This window comes from Nomia melanderi, chromosome 5, assembly GCF_051020985.1.
Source record: "Nomia melanderi isolate GNS246 chromosome 5, iyNomMela1, whole genome shotgun sequence".
Classification (NCBI taxonomy): Eukaryota; Metazoa; Arthropoda; class Insecta; order Hymenoptera; family Halictidae; genus Nomia; species Nomia melanderi.
In genome coordinates, this window is record NC_135003.1 from 1,047,718 (window position 1) to 1,054,069 (window position 6,352).

Here is a 6,352-nt window from a genome sequence, read left to right on the forward strand (position 1 = left end):
AACCTATTTGCGATATACTTGAGCCCATCGCTACACATAAACCTCTCTAGGGTCTTTCCCCTCGCTGTTGGCAAGAGTTACCCCCCATACCAACATTCATTTGTTTGCGTTAAACACTAGATGGGACAATTCAGCCACGGCGTCTCGGGCTACTCCTTCTGTTGAGGTAGTGGGGAACGCAGTTTTCGGGTTACTAGCGTGAGGAGAGTAAGTTAGACACCTCTGCTACAAACCATGAGTATCGGTGATACCAGCGGTTCCCCTACAATCCCTACTCTAACTACCCGAGACTGTACAGATGAACAGCTCTTATATAGTGTCCAATATAAATATGTGAAAGTAAATATAAAGAAGGTGTAGCTAGGTGTCTTGCGAGCTTCCAGTTCAAGGCCCCTACTGTAAACAAAATATACAGCAAAAGATTCCTTCTTCCTTTGTGCTATCCAGAGTGTCAACTCTTCATCGACGAGTACTACTACTGACAGTATAGCTTATAAAGATAAGAGAACTTGCCATCTCTATGTCTTCAAACCAAAGGTATCGAACTAACTCCCCTCAAGCTAGTGCCTCTCGATCAGCGTTCTCCCACTATCTCTATTCTAAGAGCTACCGAGCTGTGTGAAGTTACATGAGCAACTCTATGCAAGTGTTCAATACAAACAGGTGGAAGTAGATATATGGAGAAGGTAACTCTTCGCGAAAGGCAGACCCTAAAGTAGAGATGCCTAACAAATGGCCCGCGCGGACCAAATCTATGTATATGTCCGTGGGCCAAATCGTGTCCGTGAGCAACCGGTTTATGCTTGTGACTACCTAATGTGGAGTAGTGATTGCTTAACTACGCACGGCCAAGCAAGTTCATTTCTCCCATTCCACGCTTACGAACTCCCAGTTTGACATTCCTGTTTCAAAATAATTGCCGCTGCAACATTTTCCATCCGAGTGATCTAGCCAAGTTATACTCAGAAGATCTTCCATTAATTATTTAGTTTAAGGTTCTACTCACCGATTTTGACGATCTTGGGTATGTCGTCGGAAACGTAATTCTAAGCAACTTCTTCCTACATATAGGTGATGATAGAAGGTATCAATGCAATTTAAACAAATTTGTATTAGTGGAACATCTTTAAGTTTCATTTACTATATATCTTCGCAGTACATAGGTTATTTAGTAAAAAATTGAAAATAGTATTTACATTTTTGTACAAGTAAATTATATTAAACAGAAAAGACAACTATTTTCCGATGACCAAAAATACATAGATCACATACTAAAATTTGTTATAAATTAAATAAGCAATAAAATTAATATTTTATATTACCGTATTTTGTCTGAATTACGGCTTCCAAAAGTCGTGAATACTATTTATTAAATTTTCAATTTACTTTTTATCGATGTTTTCGAATTTTGCATGTACACATTTGAAAAAATCTGTTTTGTTATTCCGTTTATCCAATGAAACCCTCGCATATAATAAACTCCATAAATTCTTAATGGGGTTCAAGTTGGGAATCGGTGCTGGCCATTAGAGTAAATTAATATTCGATTCCTTCAAAAATGACTTGATTTTTCTCGCAACACGTTTCGAATCGTTGTCCTGTGGATATGAAAATCTTTTCTGGGCCCCAATTTTTACAGTGGTTTACTCCAAATCTTCATTTAGTATATATATCAATGTATTTGTCTGCAATCAATAACTCATCGATTTGAACTAATGTCTCAATCTCGTACCATGAAAAACATCACCACGCCGTCAATGCTGCTCCGCAAAATTTCACACTTGGTGTACTAAATTGCTGTTTGTATGTTTCATTTCGTTTTCTTCATACTTGGTGCTTTTTTTTACTGTCGCTGTTCAAACTTGCTTTCGTCGCTCCGTATTATGTTCTTCCAAAATGACAATGACGGATTTACGTATCTTTTAGCAGAGGCTAATCGATCCTTCATGTTGATTTTACCAACATATGATTTACATCTAACTTTAAAGTACTTTAATCTGACTTTCTTTAGTCTTCCCGTAATTGTTTTTGAAGAAATATTTAAATTTAACGATCCTACAATGCTTCTGGCGGAAGTTGTATCTTTTCGACATTTTTGAAGAATACAACGGTCTTCTTATATGATGGTATAGCGTTGCCGTCCAGATTCTTTTACATTTTCGACAGTATTAAGAATTAAATATTTTTTATAAATCTTCTCTACTATGCTTTTAGATATACAGTATTTCCCGAAAACTTTGTAATTTCTTCAGTTTTCAACATTATGCTACTATTTAACAAACGATGTTAACTTTGTTAAACCAGAATCGACACTAAGAAGGTTTTGTGAGATTAGTTTTTACAAGTGTTGCAAGACTATGTATCCTAAGAAATGCCTGTTTCAGACTGGAAGATTTAGAAGTTCAAGCCTGCATCGTATGGATTCAGCTCTAAAGTATCTTGTCAAGGACATCATAAACAACTTTTCCCTAATATACATAACTACCAATCTGACTTGAATAGTCTTATGTACACGTATAAAATAACCATTCACACTACTGCAATAATTAACTATCCTTAAAATTAATATAATACTATTAATTAAATACACATACGTTCTACTACATAAAAATCCATGAATTGTGTTTCATGTTAAGAATCTGCTAGCTGTGGTAAGCTCTGACAAAACTGTGTACCTGAATTTTGTCACAAAACCAAGTATACTCGTCAAACACAGAGTATACGTAACTATTGTAATATTGAATTAAGCTGTAATTAAATGACTTTTATTTTCTTATAAAATTAATAATTTTATTATTAACATTTATTTCTTTACTTAACTTAAACATATATGGTGTACACACCAAAGAAAAGAATTGATTCCCTGGGAATATTACTTTTGTGAACAATGTAATATTCTTCTTCCTTTAACTTCTTTGAACTTCTTCCTTTAGGATTATTTTTTCAAGATATGTGGTCGTGTACGCTGTCCAGGCAGTAATAGTGGACTTGGCGTAACACTTTCACACGCCGAATTAACCTTGTGTGAAATGGATGTGAGGAAAAAAGGCTTCTCCTTTTCTCGTTCGAAAGTGGACTGTATTTGTTGAATATTGAGTGAAAGGAAGTGTATGTGTTTACAAAGTTAAAGTGTGTGTGTTATCCAGTGAGTACAGCGTGAGTGTTATGAACTTGTGATGTATGTCTCTCTATCTGTCTCAATGTCTCTCTATATATATAAAAATACAGAGATAGGGTTTTAGTTATGGGTTTTTGACCTACGCCCACATTACTAGTAGTGGAGGTAGGGGGTACGTTGTCCCTTCTGACCTGCAAAGGTACCGGTGGCTGTGCGCTTGGAGATTTAGGTGGTTGAGCTGCCGCTTTTTTATGACATGTTAGTTTCGACAGCTGGTCATTTATGATATCGGATTTAAGGATTGCAGCTAGCAATAAAATGCTTCCAAAATTTACTTCTTCGTCTAAGCTAAATAAACCGTGCCGGAACAATATGCTTGGTATATAAATTGAAAAATGTTTCCCGATTAGACGTGTAGCGTTAGGCTTAGTTGGTCGGGTTTGTGTAAATTTTACAGTCTTGATTAGATATGATGCAATACATTCTAGGTAGAAGTTTACATAAGCTAAAACAAAACATGAATCCGCTTCAGTGACGATTACCAAAAGAAAACAGGATATTTAGAAAGGAAAAGAAACAGCTGAGTATTTCTTTCTCACTGTATACAGTTTTTTTTTCATAATAATTATTTATATTTTAAACACCTTGAAAACGAATATATTTTAGTTTTCACTAAAATTGCCATTTAAGTAGCAAATAGTAACTACTTTTTCCACATGACGAGTATACTGGTTGTAACAAAAAATATTGCCTGCTCTTCATGACGAGTATACTCATTAAGGGGGGAATACACTTTGTAAGATGAAAATTTTCGATTTTTTTTTTTTGTTTGAAATTGATTCCAGTATGTGTCTAGAATACGTGTATAAAGTTACGGAACAAAGTTTTATGTATTTTGGGAGATACGGCTAGCCGAACAGGTAAGCGTCAGCGCACGGTGAGTTAGATAATTTTAATCATCCTACTCCACTTCACCCAGATGTGCTCAAACACTTAAAACCAATATATTCAATTAAAACCTAAATTCAAAGTATTGTAGTATCTAGAATATTTATGAGGGCGACCAGGTCGTATTGCGACGGACCGGCGCCGGGATGTTTGGAAAATAGTGTGACTGCGTTTAGACAATCTCGAGTGGCTGAAAGAATGCGAGGAAGAGTGTCTGGAACTGAGCGACTGAACTGTGAGAAAAGCGTGTACGTGGCTGCGTGAATTTTGATTATGGACAAAAGATGCGAGTGAGAAGGGTGCAAGGGTGAGAAAGACAGAGCGAATGGGGATGTGTGTTAAAAGCGAGTGGAAATGCGTGCATGAGGACATTTTGGTGAGCGACAGCGGAGAAGAACATTTTTGGTGCGAGAGTCGTGTGTTGTATTTTTACGTGTTTTCCGTATTGTTTTCTTTATCTTATTAAATATATATTGTTTTCCTAATTCTCTTTTTACTGAAGATCCACATTTTCAATATCATCTAATAGTAAACCACCACACTATAGTATCTAAATTCCGAAGCAAAAATTATCGAAACCTCCGCCTTTATTGCTGCTGGCATTTTTAACGAGGGCTACTCATCTGTATTAAAGGTAATGAATGCATTAAATATTAATATCGTGCAGCAATGCAAATTCTTTGTCGATACGTATGACGCGCAGCGCATAACAAGACAGGAAGCCGCAGATAAAGCAGCACAAAAGAAGCACGAATCTCGCGTAGGATGCACCAAATGGAGCAAAATGAATTTTTTTAAGACACAGAAGGATTATTATATGGCCCTGGTATAGCGGATTAGTTTCCTGCAGCAGTAAGTGTTCAATAACTACTACTCTAACAGTTGAAAAACTTTAAACACGTTTTTCTCAATATCATATTTCTGAATCTTGTGTACACGATACAGAACGATCCATTGGACCAATTGAGCTCCTAAGGCGATTTTTTGTTAGGTAATGATAAAATGTCATCGATGAACTAAAAAAATTCATAAATAATTGCATTTTTTCCTTTCAATTTACATTATAAAGTCGAAATTTTTAGCGAAAAATCGTAACTTTTTCAATAAAGCTCAAAATTTTCGCATTTTTGTACTTTTTTGGGAATTTTTTTTTAGTTCATCGACGAGATAATTTTATAAAGATTAAAAAAAACTTTAGTTTTCCTGTTTCAAATGAAAATTAGAGGCTCTAGGATATACAGAAACTGACGATGCGCGTGGCGCGGAGCTGTGAAGATCCATAAATATTGCGAAAAAAATACATTAATCATTAAAATAGAAAATTTGTTGTATTGTTTAAATATAGAACATAAGATAATGAAAGTTTGAGAATGCTTCGCTTTGTAGTTATTGAGAAAAAAATTCCTAAAGATCACTATTTTTTAGGCGCTCTAAAGTATATTCCCTCCTTAATCACAGCTACCTGGTTAACCGTCTGCACTTTAAATATCAATTTTGCTGGAATACAGTATTCGTTGCAATTGTTTCGAGAAATATCGCATCATAAAACTCTATGAAGTAAACATTTAATAAAATACAATTCTAAAAGTCTGATGAATTGCATCCATATTTATAAAGTTGTTATTCGAAAATATCATATAATGCAAAAGACCAACATAAAATTCCTCGAGATTATATGATCTACACAGTATAGTGATCAAGGTCAATGTGTTTTTCATTCTCTATAAGAATATAGAACCAAAGATATAATGACGTTCATTAACAAAAAGAAGAACCAAAGATAACCTTAAACAGGTGAAATCTTGAAATGGTGTACAGGGTGTGGCAAAAACAACTCTCTGATTTGGAGGGAGCATTGCTCAGCTTGGAGTGTGGGGGTACAGCAGTGGACATGGTCACTTATATCATCAATATCATCAATATCATCATATAAAAAATCCGCATTAATGTACTAAATTTGCATTTATTGCTGCAATTTACATTGATATTTACAAGTATATGGCGTAAGCAACACGTTAAGGAAAAAGTCATTTAAAAACGTATCTCCGACAACATATTTCAAAGTCCTCAAAATCGGTGCAGCCGCAGTACATCGACAGATTTGTTTTTGTATCTTGTTCTCTTCGGTTTTTATTGACTTTCGAAACCAGACAGGTTTTTTTGCCGCGTATCACGTATAAGTGACCTTGAAAAATATTCGTCACCACTTTCATTATTTTTCAAACCTTTGTGTTATGAAGCTGCTTCATAAAACTAAAAGTAACTGAAACATCTATAGTGTTTCTG